Source organism: Arachis ipaensis, chromosome B10 (assembly GCF_059453495.1).
Source record: "Arachis ipaensis isolate K30076 ecotype BB chromosome B10, ASM5945349v1, whole genome shotgun sequence".
Taxonomy (NCBI): Eukaryota; Viridiplantae; Streptophyta; class Magnoliopsida; order Fabales; family Fabaceae; genus Arachis; species Arachis ipaensis.
The window spans coordinates 33,939,295-33,958,286 of NC_142435.1; the positions used below are offsets into that span (position 1 = coordinate 33,939,295).

At 38.5% G+C, this 18,992-nt stretch overlaps 1 non-coding gene across 1 annotated transcript; it reads right to left on the reverse strand.

Moving 5' to 3' along the window:
* Positions 1-18,558: 18,558 nt before the first annotated feature.
* Positions 18,559-18,666, reverse strand: LOC148579645 (small nucleolar RNA R71). The gene has a single exon (XR_015895780.1). It is a non-coding gene; the product is annotated as a small nucleolar RNA R71 (small nucleolar RNA).
* Between the last annotated feature and the right edge of the window lie 326 nt (positions 18,667-18,992).

An 18,992-nucleotide genomic window follows, 5' to 3' on the forward strand; every position in this document is an offset into this window, starting at 1 on the left:
GAATTGTTTTCATACTTTCTTTTTCTCTTTTTTTTTTCATGAAGGATTAATTGTATTCTTGAATCGGTGCATCAAGGTTTGATGAACACCAAACTTGTTTCTTGTCAAAGGGTACATCACAATTAATGCCTTCATTATTGAATAAAAAAAATATTTTCTATTTATAAGGTTTTGGAAAAAATAACAAATGTATGATTATTGATGCATGAGTTTCAAACTTTCATGAAGCTATGTGAACACCAAACTTAGTGTTCGGCCATATGCTCTATCAACACATTTTAAGCATGTGAAACAAAATCCTTTGTAATATTGGTTAAGTGTGCTTGAAGATACACCAAACTTAGTATATGTTTCAAAATAGTGCATGCAATAAATGGTCATGTTCATGAAAAGAGAAAAGAATTCATGCATCAAGTAATCATAATTTATTGAATGTAAAATGACATGAATCTTAAAGCATGGGTTGCCTCCCATGGAGCGCTCTTTTATTGTCACTAGCTTGACATTGAGGCTTTCTTTTATGGTGGTTGGTGCTTGTAGGGCCTCAATTTGTCTCCCCTGACCGTGATCCTCTTCTTTGTTTTCTGGTGTTCAATTTCAGCATGCTCTAATGATAGTATGTTGCTGACAGTGTAGTAATCTTCGGTTTGTTGATTTGCCCCCAGCTGTTGATATATCAGTTGCACTTTGTCACCTTTAGAAAGCCCCTCTGTTGGAATCTTTCTATTCTTCCAGCCCCTTTTTGCTTTGTTTCTGCGCTTCATCTTTCCTTTTGTTGATCTTTCTTTTCTGGCTATAGACTTTCCTTGGGGACCTCTCTTCTCAGTGGCTAATACTCTAACATCCTCTTGGGCTTTGTCATCAGTCTGCACAGTCCTTAGCATTGGGATGTTGCTGTGACTTTCCTTGTTACTCTTCATATAGTCTTTCTTCTCCTTGCTAAATTGTGCCTCTGGTAATACCTTCAGAGTGATGCTTTGGTCATGCATCCTGAGAGTTAATTCCCCTTCCTCTACATCTATGATAGCTCTAGCAGTGGCCAAGAATGGCCTTCCCAGTATAACAGAGTCACCATCATCATTATTTGATTCTAGAACCACAAAATCAACAGGGTATATAAAACTGTCCACCTTGACCAAAAGGTTTTCAATTACACCCTTGGGGTATACCATTGACTTGTCTACCAGCTCCAGAGACATTTGTACTGGTTTGACCTCTTCTATATGCAACTTTTTCACCAAGGAGGATGATATTAAGTTAATACTTGCTCCGAGATCACACATTGCTTTAGTGATTGTCAATTTCCCAATGGTGCAAGGCAACAGGAAGCTTCCTGGGTCCTCAAGCTTGGGAGGAAGCCCCCTTTGAATCAAGGCCCTGCATTCCTCAGCAATCATTATGGTTTCTTTCTCATCCCAGCTTCTTTTCTTGTTGATAAGATCCTTCAGAAACTTGGAATATAGCGGCATCTGTTCAAGTGCTTCAGCTAAGGGAATATTGATTTCCAGCTTCTTAAAAGTCTCAAGGAATTTGTGAAATTGCTGGTCTTTAACCTCTTTGTTGAACCTCTGAGGATAAGGCAGTGGAGGTGTGATGCTTTTTCCTATTTGCTGCTGCCCCTGAGCTACTTCCTTTGAGCTATGTGGCTGGTTGTCCTTCTCTTTGAGTTTCTCAGTGCCTTTGTTTGGCATCACAACTTGCTTCTCAGCCTCATCTGCCTTTGTTTGCTTCTCATCCTCCGTTGGTTCTTTGATGTTCTCTGCTTGCTTCTTTGTAGTGTCATTGTTGCTTATCAATGTTCTCCCACTACTCAATTGTATTGCCTTGCATTCCTCCTTGGGATTTGGGATTGTGTCACTGGGCAGTGAGTTTGAAGGTCTCTCAACAGATACTTGCTTGGAGAGTTGCCCCATCTGTCTCTCTAGGCTCTTCATAGAAGCTTCCTGATTCTTGGCTACCATTTCTTGGTGTTTCAACATTTTGTCTATCATGGCCTCCAAGTGAGTGATCCTTTGGGCTTCAGGTGATGTTTGAGGGGGGTTATGAGATGTGGGTGGTGGATGGTAGGCATTTTGGTTGGTGGATTGGTTATTAGATTGGTATTGGTTGATGTTGGGGTAGTTGTTTTGAGGTTTTCTGTAGGGGTTTTGGTTAGTCTGCTGCTGGTTGTGATTTTGGTTGTTTCTTGAATTGTGTTGGTTTGAGTTCCTCTGCCATGGTTGTTGGTTTTGGGTATGGCTATCTCCCCATCTGAGGTTTGGGTGGTTTTTCCAGGATGGATTGTATGTATCCCCATACACTTCATTTGGTCCTTGATTGTGCATATATTGCACTTGCTCTTGTTGTTGTTCTTCTTGAGTTTCTTCACTTTGTCCCCATGTGGTTGATGGTTGGCTGGTGTTAACTGCTGCAACTTGGAGACTATCAATCCTCTTGGCCATTTGCTCAAATTGTTGTTGAATTTGCTGCTGCATCATCTTATTTTGAGCTAGGATTGAATCCACTCCTTCTAGCTCCATTACTCCTCTCCTTTGTGATGGTTGGCGGCTTCTTTGGTGAGTGAAGAAATATTGGTTGTTGGCCACCATATCCACAAGATTCTGAGCTTCCTCAGCAGTTTTCATCAGTTGTAGTGAACCTCCAGCAGAATGATCTAATGCCTCCTGAGATTTCAATGTCAGACCTTCATAGAAATTTTGCAGCACGTCCCATTCATTGAACATCTCTGGAGGACACTTTCTGATTAAGGCTTTATACCTCTCCCATGCTTCATACAAGGATTCGGCATCTAATTGTGTGAATGTCTGCACCTCAGTTTTCAGCCTGATGACTCTTTGGGGTGGATAGAATTTAGCTAGAAATTTAGTCACCAAGTCATCCCAACTAGTGATACTTCCTTGGGGAAAGGTTTCAAGCCATTGTGCAGCCTTATCCCTTAATGAGAACGGGAACAGCAGAAGCTTGTAGGTTTCAGGATTCACGCCATTGGATTTGACAGTGTCACAGATCCTTAAGAAGGTAGATAGATGTTGATTTGGATCCTCCAATGGTCCTCCCCCAAATGAGCAATTGTTCTGGACCAATGTGATGAGTTATGGCTTCAGTTCAAAGTTATTTGCATTGACATTAGGGGTGAGAATGCTACTTCCACAATGTCTAGCATTTGCAAAGGTATAGGAAGCCAATACTCTCCTCTGTTGTGGTTGATTATTGACTCCTCCTCCTGGATTAGATGTATCTCCTTCCATCTTGTGGAATTCTTCGTCTGATTCCTCTTCTCCAATAATACTTTTCCCTCTTTCAGCTCTTCTTAGCCTCCTGAGAGTTCTTTCGTCTTGTTCATGAAAATTGGGTATGGCTCTTCTTGTACCTGACATACAAGCAAAACATAAGAGCACACAAACTAGTGACACTTCAATCTACTGCTAGAATGAAGTTTTAGTTAACTTAAGCAAAAATTCAAACAGTTAGTGGGTTAATCAAAATTAAAGAAAAAGTGCTTGATCTAGATTACCACCTCACTTAATCATTGTCAATCTAATCAATCCCCGGCAACGGCGCCAAAAACTTGATGAGATATTTTGGAGGAAAAATAAATCTCTCCCAAAACACCCAAAACTAACCGGCAAGTGTACCGGGTCGTATCAAGTAATAAAAACTCACGGGAGTGAGGTCGATCCCACAGGGATTGAAGGATTGAGCAATTTTAGTTTAGTGGTTGATTTAGTCAAGCGAATCAAGATTTGGTTGATGGTTTTGTGACTTGCAGAATTAAATTGCATTAAAGTAAAGAGAATAAGAAATAAATTGCTGAAACTTAAAGAACAAGAAATTAAATGGCAGAAACTTAAAGTGCAAGAAATGTAAATTGCGGAATCTTAAAGTGCAAGGAATGTAAATTGCTTGAAATGTAAAGGGGATTGGGATGTGGATTTGCAGAAATTAAACAAGGAAAAACTAAATTGCATCAAACAGAAGAGGAAAAGGGAATTGGGATTGAACCGGATGTGAAGCAGAAAGGTAAATGAACATAAGAAGCAGTAAACAGAGAATTGAAATGGAAAATTAAGATCTCAGGACCCAGAGACTAGAAAACCAAGTCTAGATCTCAATGCCTTCCTAGATCCAACAAGAACAATTGAAAGGGAATTGTAAATTGCAAAGAAAAGAGATGAAGAACAATGAACCGGAAATGAAATTCAATTAACAGTAAAGAAACAGAGAGATCCAAGATTGAGAATGAAACAGAATTTCTTCAATTCTCCAATCCAAGATCCAAGACAAATGTAAAATGAAATTGAAGGCAATAAAAACAAGAAATTAAAGTTCACTCAAGTTCAAAAGCTCTCCGAAAACTATTATGAAAATTCTAAAAGGAAAGCTCCCCGAATAACTTGAATTCTATCCTATTTATACACTTTCAAAAATGATCTTCAAGCCTTGAGTTGGGCCTTTGTTCTTGGTGGAATTGGGTTGAAAGAGGCCTTGGTTGATTGCTCTTGAAGTTTGAAGAAGAACCGAAGTGAACCAATTGAACCGGTTTTGAAGTTAGCCAAAGTTGGACCAAAAGTTTGAGCCAAAGTTAGGGGTCTAACTTTGGCTCCAACTTTTCATAGCAGCAAGCAAAATTCTTCTGGTATGGACGTTGGTTCCAACGTTAGGGGTCTAACTTTGACCCTAACGTTGGCAATGCTTTGTGCTAGTGGCGCCAACGTTAGCCTCCAAGTTAGGGGGCTAACGTTGGCGCAAACGTTGGCTCCTTCCCCATTGTAATTTATGTGCCAACGTTAGTGCCCAGGGGAGAAACTCTCAAGTTCCAACGTTAGCCTCCAAGTTAGGGGGCTAACGTTGGGGCTAACTTTTGCCTCTTCCTTGAATGTTCATGTGCCAACGTTAGCCCCCAAGTTAGGGGTCTAACGTTGGCGCAAACGTTGGTGCCCAGGGAAGAAGTTTCTCTTGCCAACGTTAGCCTCCAAGTTAGGGGGCTAACGTTGGCTCAAACGTGGGGAGCCCAGGGAGTAATCTTTATGCCTAACGTTAGCCTCCAAGTTAGGGGGCTAACGTTGGGGCTAACTTCATGCCTCCTGGTTCAATTTCACTTATTCCATTGTCCTCTCTTCACTTCTAGCCATTCCTCTTTGCTTCAACCTTTCTCCAAGCTTTCTTCACCTATCATTAGTCAACCAAACTTATCAAAGCTATGCTCAAAATCATGAGATATTCATTCTTTCATAATATGCAACAAATATAGCATAAAACCTCATGAAATGGCATGAATTCATATATGGTTGGTTCAATCAAGGGAAACATGAAAATCTACTCAATTAGCTTGCTTGTAGCTCAAGAAAGTGCATAATTCTAATGAAAACAAAAGAAAAAGACTAGCTAAAATAGGCTAGGATGACTTGTCATCAAGTACCATTGCAAATACCTTATGAGTGATCAATATTTCTAATGAGCATAACAAGGCACCCAAGTTTTAGTTTTAATTCTTGATTTGGAACCTCAGAGCATTTGATTGTAGCTAAGAACTATGGTGTGTGCATGCCTTCAATTTCATTACTACGTCTGTTGGGCAAATATTTATGAACTCCGCTAGGGAGATAACGAGAAATCTTGACAATGTGTACAATGGGTTTTAAATTTGGCCCAATACAAGAAAAAAAAAGAAACCCAAATAGTTATTTCAAAAAATTAACCATCCTAACCCTAATTTACAAATGGAATTTATCCAAACACCCTCTCTCCCTCCCCACCATCTGCTACCCCATCCTCATCAATCATCCCACCTCTCTGGTGGTAGAAACTCCTTCACCGGCCATCAAATAACCATCCATGTAGTTATTAAAATAATCATCTGACTACCTAGTGAAAATGACCATCCAACATTTGTTAATTGTATATACTTAAAAATAAATCAAACAAAATAACCATCTAATTAAGAATTAAAATAATCATCTACATACCTAGTGAATTGAACATCCAACATCTAAATTCGTCCATTGATGTATATACCTTGAAGACGTAAGTGGAGCGAAATCCAAAAAGCCAAGTTGGCTGAAAACCTTCGCAACACCATGAAACAAAGCACTCGCCTTCTTGATATCTTGAATCCGATGCACCAGCCTTCCCGCCACGTATCTTTGCCATGCCATTCTTCAACCCACTCAAAGAGAAGTACAGCGGCAGCAACAACCCGGACACGAAATCCTCGATCCTCTCTATTAGCCTCTCCGCAAAATTCCCTCCCTTCAGAATCGTCAATCCGAACACAAATGCGCTGAAGATCGAGCGAATCCTGATCAGGTCCGTCACAAATCCTGATACCATCACTCTGGCGAGAGTTGGCGTGTGGTGGTGGCAGCAACGGCACGTCCGATGGATGTTGCAACGGCAAGGGGGAGGCACGAGTGTGGCTCCGGATAGCTCCGTCCCCGCTACGGAGGAACAAGTGCACGAGGACTGGCTTCGATGGTGTCGACAGTCTCTTCTGGTGACGGCTACGGATGAACAAGTGCACGAGGGCTGGCTTCGGTGGTGTCGGCAGTCTCCTCCAGCGGCGACGGCACGGTCGGCGTGGAAGGGGTGGAATGACAAAGGTGAGAGTGCGGTGGCACGAGAGGGAGGGGATATCTGGCAGTTATTATGATATTAGAGCGTTACCATACGTAGTGTGAATGAATTTAACTACTAATCCAAATTTTTTAAATTTCAAAATTTGAATTTAAATAATTATTAAATAATTAATTAGGAATCTAATTTTTAATTTTTAATTTTTAAAATACCTTCCTTTTTAAGCCCATTGTACACATTGTTCACAAAAGTCATTGTTTCCCTATACTTTCTCAATATTTATTGGAGCTTACATAAGTCTTGCATTCATTGTTGTTCATTGTCGTCATGTAGTCATTCACTTCATCTACTGCATTAATTGTAGGAGCTAAAATAGCTCGACCCTTCAAGTTACATTCATTAGCCATGTCAGCAATATAATCCGAATAGATTGCTTTAACGATTGCTTGAATAAGATCATTATAATCAATAAGGAATTCAGAGGGTATTTAAATCAAATTAGTATCATCAGATGTCCCTTTAGATATTCCATTGCCCACTTGAAGGATCTATTCAGCAAATTGCGTTAAATCTTCTGTGCCACTATGTGGTGACATAGATTGAAGCCACATATTTTTTGTAAGCTTTAAAATCTCATAATGTTGCCAAATATATGATGAATTTAAGGAAGTATTAACGATGTCTTGTCTGGTTCCTTTCGATATTACTGGCAAGATTTGCCTAAAATCTCCACCAAAAGCAGTATTTTTACCTCCAAAGGGAGATTATGGGCTTTGTTGATCTTCAAACCTCAACAAATCTCTCCTTGTCTTATCCAATGCTTCAAAGAAAAATTTGCTCATCATAGGAGCTTCGTCCCAAATAATCAGCTTTGCTCTTACAATTAACTTTGCTAACGGACTTCCTTACTTAATATTGCAAGTAGAGAACTCATCTAGTGTTAATGGTATGACAAACCTAGATTGTGCAATTCAACCTGCAGGTAACAACAAAGAGGCTATGCCGCTAGACGCAAAATTTAACATGATTTGACCCTTTGATCTAAATGCTGCCGATAAAGTTTTTTAAAGGAAAGTCTTTCTTGTACCTCCGTGGCCATACAAAAAGAATACATGTCATAATTACTTAATTACTTCTCACTTAAGTCATGATATTTAGAAACAGAATTCTAATACCTGGGAGAGGTACTGTAGTGCTTTGTTATTCGCTTAGAGTAGAATTGATACGGGTATTAGGCTCATAATCATCTGGGTTGTTAGTGCACACGAATCCCCACACCTTTGTACAGTAATACCAGCAAGTGCACTGGATCGTCCAAGTAATACCTGAGCGAGTCAGGGTCGATCCCACGAGGATTGTGGTTTGAAGCAAGCTATGGTTATCTTGCAAGTCTTATTCAGGCGGATCAGAAGGAGTTGATTTAACTCTGTATAAGTACTTGTTATATTGGAAGGTAATCAGGGATAGGAATAGAGTTGAGGATTATTAACTCTGTATAAGTACTTGTTATATTGGAAAGTAAACAGGGATAGGAATAGAGTTGAGGATTAGAGTTGCTCTCTCTTTGCTTGTGAGTGATTTCTTCAATGGCAGGCTGTATGTGATTGACACTGGTTTGAGCAGCTGCCAATGCTCCTCCAGATCTAAACCCCAGGTTTAGTGCGGATCCATTCTGATTGAGGGTAAAGCTCATACAATTTATTCTCCTTAATGATCCTACTCAAAACGCCACAGACAAGGTCAGATCTTCCGGATCAGAGAATGTTGCACCTTGGATTCTAGCCTCTACCATATAGACCCTAATCTCCCTGGAAATTGGCTGAACTGATGTCTCAAGAAGTTCCCAATGAAGTCGTGGATTAGCCATCTGAGAGATGTATAAACATAGCTGTTGGCTCGCCATTGTCCGATGAAAGACGCATTCTGAACCCAAGTAGACGCGGGTGTTTATCAGGCACGTTCGTCTTAATGTGATGAACAGAGCTAATTTGTCAGATCATCCTATTCACCACGATAAATATTGAAATTACATCTTAGAATTAATCAACCACGGATCGAAAAAAAATAGTAATACTTTTATTAATTCATTGGACTCAACAGGGCTCCTCCCCTCAACCTAGGAGGTTTCGAAACTCATACTGATAATAAAATACAATGGAATAAACGAAAATATACTGAATGGTGATCCAAAGGTGTCTAAATTACATAAATAAAATCTCTTAAATACTAAACAAATGACTAGTAAGGGTAAAATAGTATTTTTAGTGCTGAAATCCACATATGGGGCCCACTTGGTGAGTGTTTGGGCTGAGCTTTGATGAGATCCACATGCTATGAGGTCTCTAGGGCGTGGAACGCCAGCTAGGGGGTCCTCTTTGGGCATTTGTACATTGGTCTCTGCTCTTTGGGCGCAGTACGCCAGAAAGGGGGCAGGAAGATGGTGTTGGACGCCAATTTTGGGCCTTCTAATCCGAAGCAAATTATAGACTATTATATATTTCTGAAAAGCTCTGGAAGTCAGATTTCTATAGCCGTTGAAAGTTCTCCATTTGGATTTCCATAGCTCCATTAAACTCTTCCGAGTGTAGGCAGGTCAGATCTGGATAGCATCTGCAATGCTTTCTCTGTCTCTGAATCAGCCTTTTGCTCCAGCTCCTCAATTTCAACCAGAAAATACCTGAAATTGTCCAAAAATACAAAAATTCGTAGTAAAATCCAAAAATGTGAATTTAACACTAAAACCTATAAAAACTGAATAAAAACTAAATAAAAACTACTAAAAACTATATGAAAGTGATGCCAAAAAGCGTATAAAATATCCGCTCATCACAACACCAAACTTAAACTGTTGCTTGTCCCCAAGCAACTAAAAACATAGTAGGATAAAAAGAAAATTAAGATACAATAAATTTCTAAGTTGTAAATGAAGCTTAGTTACAATCAGATGAGCGGGACTTAGTAGCTTTTTGCTTCTGAATAGTCTTGGCATCTCACTATCCATTGAAACTCAGAGATGTGGCATCCTTAGGAACTTAGAATCCAGATGATTTTATTGACTCTCTTATTTAAGCTTATTTTGATTCTTGAACACAGCTTTCAAAGTCTTGCCGTGACCCTAAGCACCTTATTTTCCAGTATTACCACCGGATACAATAATGCCATAGACACTTTAACTGGGTGAACCTTTTTCAGATTATGACTCAGCTTTGCTAGAGTCCCCAAATAGAGATGTCCAGAGTTCTTAAGCACACTCTTTTTTCTTTGGACTACAACTTTAACTACTCAGTCTCAAGCTTTTTACTTGACATCTTCACGCCACAAGCACATGGTTAGGGACAACTTGGTTTAGCCGCTTAGACCAGGATTTTATTCCTTTGGACCCTCCTATCCACTGATGCTCAAAGCCTTGGGTCCTTCTACCCTTGCCTTTTGGTTTAAAGGGTTACTGATTTTTTCAATCTGCCCTCTTTTTCCTACATTTTTGGGCAGCAATGGATTTTTCTGCTTTTTAATTTTTTTTTTTGCCATTTTTTTCTCTTTTTTTCGCATGCTATATATATTTTTTCTTTTGCAACATACTTTTTCTTTTGCTTTTTGCTATTTTTTCTTGCTTCAATAATCAATTTTTAGAAAATGACACCACATCAAACTAATTAAACTAATCTTATTTTAAACTTTAAATTCATGCATCTCTCAATTCTTTTCAATAAAAAGTTTCTTTTAAGCATGGTGAAAGATATATGGAATATTTTACAACTCTAAGACATCAATGCAAATGATCATGCAACTAAAACAAGAGAAAAGATAAATAAACAGACAGAAAAACAGAAAAATAGAACAGGAAACGGGTGTAAGGAGAACGAATCCACCTTTAATGGTAGCGTCTAGTGCTCCTCCTGAAGGATCCAATGTGATGCTTGATCTCTTCTATGTCATCCCTCTGCCTTTGTTGTTCATCCCTCAAAGCCCTTTGGTCTTCCCTTATGGCTATTTGGTCTTCTCTTATTTCATTGAGGGTGGTAGCATGCCCTTGATGCTCCATCCTCAATTGCTCCATGTTAGTACTCAATTCTCCAAGAGAAGTTTGCCATTGATCCCAATAGCTTTGGGGAGAAAAGTACATCCCTTGAGTCATCTCAGGGATCTCATACTGAGGCGAGTGCCCAGGCTCTTGTGCATGCTCTCTAGTTTACTCCATCCTCTTCTTAGTGATGGGCTTATCCTTCCCAATGGAGACATCTCCATTTATGACAATTCCAACTGAATTGCATAGGTGACAGATGAGGTGTGGGAATGCTGACCTTGCATTGGTGTGAGGCTTCTCAGCTACCTTGTACAATTCTTGAGGAATTACCTCATGTACTTCCATCTTAGTTCCAATCATGATACAATGGATCATGATGGCTCTGTCAACAGTCACTTCTGACTTATTGCTAGTGGTGATGATGGATCTTTGGATGAATTCCAATCATCCTCTAGCTATGGGCTTAAGGTCAACATTTCTTAGCTGAATGGGCTTGCCTTCGGAATCCCTTTTCTACTGTGCTCCTTCCACACAGATGTCAGAGAGTACTTGATCCAATCTCTAATCAAAGTTAACTTTCCTAGTGTAAGGATGAGGGTCTCCTTGCATTAAGGGCAAGTTGAACACCAACCTTACACTTTCCAGGCTGAAATCTAAGATTCTTCCTCAGACCATGGTGATCCAATTCTTTGGATTTGGGTGCACACTACTGTCATGGTTTTTAGTAACCCATGCATTAGCATAGAACTCTTGCACCATGAGAATCCCAACATCTTGAATGGGATTGGTTATGACTTCCCAACCTCTTCTCCGAATCTCTCTTCGGATTTCCAAATACTCATTCTTCTTGAGCATGAAATAGACCTCAGGGATCACTTTCTTCTCATCCACGACTTCATAGAAGTGGTCTTGGTGGGCTTTGGTGATGAATCTCTCCATCTCCCAAGATTCAGAGGGATTGGCTACTACCTTTCCTTTCCACTTTCTAGAGGGTTCTCCAACCTTGGGTGCCATGAATGGTAATGGAAAGAAAAAACCTATGTTTTTCCTACACTAAACTTGAAACTTTGCTCGTCCTCGAGCAAAAATAAGTATAAGAGAAGAATAGAGTAGAAGAAGAAGAAAATAGAAGTAGAAAGAGGGAAAGAGAGGGCTCGGCCTTGTGGGGTGTATTAGGGTATGAGCGGTGTGTGTATGAAGGGTTATGGGGAGAAATATTTATAGGATTGGGGAAGGATTAGGGTTCGGCCATAGGGTGGGTTTTGGCTGGGAAATTTGATTTTGAAGTGGGTGGGGGTAGGTGGGAGTTATGATGGTCATGGGGAAGTAGTATGGATGTGATTGAGCTAGGGTTTATAGGGAAGTGTGTATGGGAAAGTGTGAAAGTAGGTGGGGTTAAGTGGGGTAGGTGAAGATGCTGTGGGACCCACAGGTCTTGAGAGGCTAGGAAATTCCAGATTCCCTACTTCTCTGCACTGGCATTTGAATGCCCAGGGGCTACTCCCTGGCTGGCGTTCAACGCCAGCAATGCTGCCCATGATGGGAATTGAATGCTCAGTAGGGATACCCTGGCTGGCGTTGATGCACCACTATTTCATGGTACATTTTATGCTTAATTGAGTGGATTTTATCCACTAAACTCACACTTATTCATATAATTCGCATGTTTTACACTTTCCTTCCTAATTTTGTGCTTTGATTGAAAACATGCCTCTTTGGCCTTAAAATTGCTAATTATTAATCCTCTCTTATTACCATTCGATGTCTTGATATGTGTGTTAAGTGATTTCAGGATTTATAGGGCAGGAATGGAAGGGAAGCATGCAAAAGTGGAAGGAATACAAGAAATTGAAGGAATTGCTAAGTTGTCAAGCCTGATCTCTTCATACTAAATCGATCATAACTTGAGTTATAGAGGTTCAAATGAGGCGGTTTTAGTTGCGTTGGAAAGCTAACATCCGGGGCTTCAAAATGATATGTAATTTGTTATAGTTGCCATGTAGTTAGGCGATGCGCACGCGTGCATGACACGTACGCGTGACCTTGCAAAAGCTCAGCGACGCGTACGCGTGACAAAGCCACATGCTGGACATATCAAATATTGCCCCTGCAATTTCTGGGCTATTTTTGGCCCAGTTTCAAGCCCGAAAAATAGAGATTAGAGGCTGCAGAGTGGGGGGAATCACATCATTCATTCATACAACATTCATTCACATAATTTTAGGTTTTAGATGTAGTTTTCTAGAGAGAGCCTCTCCTCTCTCTAGGTTTTAGGTTTCCTAGTTTTAGCTCTTCTTAATTTCAGCATTCTATCTTATTTTGATTTAGTTTCTCTTCTACTTTTATTTTCTCTAGCATTCTAGTTTATTTATTTCCCTTGTTGATTACTTTATGTTGCCAATTTAGTTTATGAATTCTCATGTTAGATTTGATTTCCCTTTTTAATTCAATTTGAGGTATTTCATATTTATGATTGCTTTCTTCAATTTATGTTATTGATGCTTTCAATTAGTTGTTTGGATTTTATTATCTCTTATTACTTTTCTATGCTTTTATGTTGTACCTTCCAAGTGTTTGATAAAATGTTTGGGAGGGTTTTAAGTTAGATTTTTATATTTTTGGCTTTGGTTGAGTAATTGGAAACTCTTGAATTATCAAACTCCTTTATTGATTGATAATTGAAAGTTGCTAGTCGATTTGGATCCCTCTAAAGCTAGTCTTTCCTTAGGAGTTGACTAGGACTTGAAGAATCAAATTGATTCATCCACTTGACTTTCCTCTATAGTTAGAGGTTAACTAAGTGGGAGCAATGGACAATTGATATCACAATTGATAAGGATAGCTAGGATAGGACTTCTAATTATCATACCTTGCCAAGAGTTTTCTTAATTATTATTTTATTTCCTTGTTATTTACATTCCTTGTTCCACATTTCAAAAACCCAAAAAGATACAATTCCATAACCAATAGTAACATACTTCCCCGCAATTCCTTAAGAGACGACCCGAGGTTTAAATACTTCGGTTTAATTTTATTGGGTTTGTTTTAGTGACAACCAAATTTTTGTATTAAAGGATTCTTTGTTGGTTTAGAAACTATACTAGCAACGAGAATTTATTTGTGAATTCTAAACCGTCAAAAATCCGTTCATCAAAAATGGCACCGTTGCCGGAAAATTGCAAACGTGTGCCTTATTATTGGTTATTGTGAATATTGTGAATAATTTTGCTTTTTCGTTTCTTTGTTAGTTGTTTCTAGTTTTAGGAGTCTAGTTTCATTATTCCTTATTAGTTTTTTTTTTATTTTCTCTTGATACTATGAACTCTCACCCCTATGACTATGAGTTTGGTTCAAATCATGTTGTAGGGAATGGAAGCTATAATGAGAACATGCATCAAGGATGGAACAATCAAAGGTGGGAGGAGCCACAAGGATTTGATCAACCCTTTCGGCAATAACCTCCTCCGGTCTCATATAGGTATAACTCCAATGCTAATGCATATCAATCTAATGGATGTGGTAGTCCTTCTTGTACTTGTCAACAACCACCACCATATGCCTATGAACCCCCTCCTCAACATCGCTTTGAAACACCATATTCACAAGCCCCCTACTACCAAACACCCTCGTATGATCCTAACCCATATCCACCATGTCAACTGATGAGCGGATAATTTATACGCTTTTTGACATTATTTTTAGTATGTTTTTAGTAGAATCTAGTTACTTTTAGGGATGTTTTCATTAGTTTTTATGTTAAATTCACATTTCTGGACTTTACTATGAGTTTGTGTGTTTTTCTGTGATTTCAGGTATTTTCTGGCTAAAATTGAGGGACTTGAGCAAAAATCAGATTCAGAGGTTGAAAAAGGACTGCTGATGCTGTTGGATTCTGACCTCCCTACACTCAAAGTGGATTTTCTGGAGCTACAGAACTCGAAATGGCGCGCTTCTAATTGCGTTGGAAAGTAGACATCCAGGGCTTTCCAGCAATATATAATAGTTCATATTTTGGCTAAGAATAGACGACGTAAACTGGCGTTCAACGCCAGCTCTCTGCCCAAATCTGGCGTCCAGCGCCAGAAAAGGAGCCAAAACCAGAGTTGAACGCCCAAACTGGCACAAAAGCTGCCGTTCAACTCCAAGAAGGACCTCTACACGTGAAACACTCAAGCCCAGCCCAAGCACACACCAAGTGGGCCCCGGAAGTGGATTTATGCATCAATTACTTACTCATGTAAACCCTAGTGACTAGTTTATTATAAATAGGACATTTTACTATTGTATTTGACATCTTTGTATCTTTGGATTACCTTATGATCCTTTGATCACATTTTGGGGGCTGGCCATCTCGGCCATGCCTGGACCTTCACTTATGTATTTTTAACGGTAGAGTTTCTACACTCCATAGATTAAGGTGTGGAGCTCTGCTGTTCCTCAAAGATTAATGCAAGTACTACTGTTTTCTATTCAATTCATCTTATTTCGCTTCTAAGATATCCATTCGCACCCAAGAACGTGATGAAGGTGATGATTATGTGTGACGCTCATCACCATCTCCCCTATGAACACGTGCCTGACAAACACTTCCGTTCTACATGAAATAAGCTAGAATGAATATCTCTTAGATCTCTTAACTGGAATCTTCGTGGCGTAAGCTAGAATGATGGCGGCATTCAAGAGAATCCGGAAAGTCTAAACCTTGTCTGTGGTATTCCGAGTAGGATTCAATGATTGAATGACTGTGACGAGCTCCTAACTCGCGATTGCAGGGCGTTAGTGACAGACGCAAAAGGATAGTAAATCCTATTCCAGCATGATCGAGAACCGACAGATGAATAGTCGTGCCGTGACAGGGTGCGTGAGCATATTATTCACTGAGAGGATAAGATGAAGCCATTGACAAGGGTGATGCCTCCAGACGATTAGCCGTGCCGTGATAGGGCATTGGATCATTTTCCCGAGAGATGACCGAAAGTAGCCATTGACAGTGGTGATGTATCACATAAAGCCAGCCATAGAAAGGAGTAAGACTGATTGGATGAAGATAGCAGGAAAGCAGAGGTTCAGAGGAACGAAAAGCATCTCCATTCGCTTATCTGAAATTCCTACCAATGAATTACATAAGTGTCTCTATCCCTATTTTATTAATTATTATTCGAAAACTCCATTATCAATTTATATCTGCCTGACTGAGATTTACAAGGTGACCATAGCTTGCTTCATACCAACAATCTCTGTGGGATTCGACCCTTACACACGTAAGGTATTACTTAGACGACCCAGTGCACTTGCTGGTTAGTTGTATCAAAGTTGTGACAAATTATGAATGTGTAATCACAATTACGCATACCAAGTTGCTTACGTGCCAGGAATAGTTTGAGCCTGGACATCACAATTTCGTGCACCAAGTTTTTGGCGCCGTTGCCGGGGACTTAATTGTTCCTGTTTGGCGCCAAGAATCGTCTGAGATCCCAATCCCGGCAACAACACCAAGTTTTTGGCGCCGTTGCCGGGGATTGTTCGAGTTTGGACAACTGACGGTTCATCTTGTTGCTCAGATTAGGTAATTTTCTTTTTGTTTTCTTTTCAAAAATTTTTCAAAAATATTTCAAAATTTTCTCACCTGTTTTCGAAAAAAAAAATGTTTTCAAAAATTTTATTCAAGATTTTTAAGAATGAATTCTAGTGTTTCATGAAGCAAGTGAAGCCTGGCTGGCTGTAAAGCCCTGTCTAAATTCTTTTGGACTGAGGCTTCCAAACCATCAGAGGTAAGTTACATGCTTGATAAATGATGAGCAGCAATTTGTTATCAAGAGCAATATACTCTGGTGTTACATGCTAAAGCTTGGCTGGCCATTGGCCATGTCTAGTGTTTTGGACTAGAGCTTTCATTGAAAGTTTGGCTGGCTAATGAGCCATGTCTAATTCCTGGACTGAAGCTTTAGACTAAGAATGCAAGATTCCTGGAATTCATGTTAAAAATTTTGGAATCCTTATTTTTTCTTTTTCATATAATTTTCGAAAAAAAAATCCAAAAAAATTAGAAAATCATAAAAATCAAAAATATTTTTCTGTTTCTTGTTTGAGTCTTGAGTCATGTTATAAGTTTGGTGTCAATTGCATATGCATCTTGCATTTTTTCGAAAATATCATGCATTCATAGTGTTCTTCATGATCTTCAAGTTGTTCTTGGTAAGTCTTCTTGTTTGATCTTGATGATTTTTTGTTTTGTGTCTTTTCATGTTTATCATATGCATTCTTGAATTCTTAGTGCGTAAGCATTAAAGAATTCTAAGTTTGGTGTCTTGCATGTTTTCTTTGCATTAAAAATTTTTCAAAAATATGTTCTTGATGTTCATCTTGACATTCAAAGTGTTTCTGGTGTTCATCTTGACACTTATATCATTCATGCATGCATTCATTGTTTGATCTAAAAATTTCATGCATTGCATCATTTTTCGTGTTTTTCCCTTGCATCATAAAAATTCAAAAATCAAAAAAATATCTTTCCCTTTTTCTCTCATCAAATTCGAAAATTTGAGTTGACTTTTTCAAAAATTTTTAAAATCAAGTTGTTTCTTATGAGTCAAATCAAATTTTCAATTTGAAAATCTTATCTCTTTCAAAATCTTTTTCAAAAAAATCAAATCTTTTTCAAAATTCTTAGTTATTTTCGAAAATTCCAAAAAAATATTTTTCAAAAATCTTTTTCTTATTTTTATATCAAATTTTCGAAAATAACATAATCAATTAATGTTTTGATTCAAAAATTTGAAGTTTGTTACTTGCTTGTTAAGAAAGATTCAAACTTTAAGTTCTAGAATCATATCTTGTGATTTCTTATGAATCAAGTCATTAATTGAGATTTTAAAAATCAAATCTTTTTCAAAACTAATTTCTAAAATATCTTCTCATCTAATCTTTTTCAAAAATTTGATTTTCAAATATCTTTTCTAACTTCCTAACTTCTTATCTTTTTAAAATTTGTTTCAACTAACTAACTAACTTTTTGTTTGTTTCTTAACTTTTTCAAAACCACCTAACTAACTCTCTCTCTCTCATTTTCGAAAATATCTTCCCTCTTTTTCAAAAATTTCTTTTTAATTAACTAATTATTTTTATTTTTTATTTTTGATTTCAAAAATTTTCGAAAATTACTAACATTTTTCAAAAACCATTTTCGAAAATCACTAACTCTTTTTCAAAATAATTTTCGAAAATTATCCCTCCTCCATCTCATTCTATTTATTCATTCATATCCTAACATCTCATCTCACCTCTCTTCCATCCTCACAGTTGTGTTTCTTCCATTATATTACATTCTTTGTCTCCCCCTCTTCTTCTACTCACACAGGAATCCCTATACTGTGGTATAAAGGATCTCCATTATTATTATTATTTTTCCGTGCCTTCTTCTTTGTCATATGAGCAGGAGCAAGGATAAGAACATTCTTGTGGAAGCAGATCCAGAACCTGAAAGGACTCTGAAGAGAAAATTAAGAGAAGCTAAAATACAACAATCCAGAGATAACCTTTCAGAAATTTTCGAACAAGAAAAGGAGATGGCAGCTGAAAATAATAATAATGTAAGGAAGATGCTTGGTGACTTTACTGCACCTAATTCCAATTTACATGGAAGAAGCATCTCCATTCCTGCCATTGGAGCAAACAATTTTTAGCTGAAACCTCAATTAGTTTCTCTGATGCAGCAGAACTGCAAGTTTCATGGACTTCCATCTGAAGATCCTTTTCAGTTCTTAACTGAATTCTTGCAGATATGTGATACTGTTAAGACTAATGGAGTAGATCCTGAAGTCTACAGGCTCATGCTTTTCCCTTTTGCTGTAAGAGACAGAGCTAGATTATGGTTGGATTCTCAACCCAAAGACAGCCTGAACTCTTGGGATAAGCTGGTCACGGCTTTCTTAGCCAAGTACTTTCCTCCTCAAAAGCTGAGCAAGCTTAGAGCTGATGTTCAAACCTTCAGACAGAAAGAAGGTGAATCCCTCTATGAAGCTTGGGAAAGATACAAACAGTTGACCAAAAAGTGTCCTTCTGACATGCTTTCAGAATGGACTATCCTGGATATATTCTATGATGGTTTATCTGAGCTATCAAAGATGTCACTGGACACTTCTACAGGTGGATCCATTCACCTAAAGAAAACGCCTACAGAAGCTCAAGAACTCATTGACATGGTTGCTAATAACCAGTTCATGTACACTTCTGAAAGGAATCCTGTGAATAATGGGACACCTTTGAAGAAGGGAGTTCTTGAAGTTGATACTCTGAATTCCATATTGGCTCAGAACAAAATATTGACTCAGCAAGTCAATATGATTTCTCAAAGTCTGAACGGAATGCAAGCTGCATCCAACAGTACTCAAGAGGC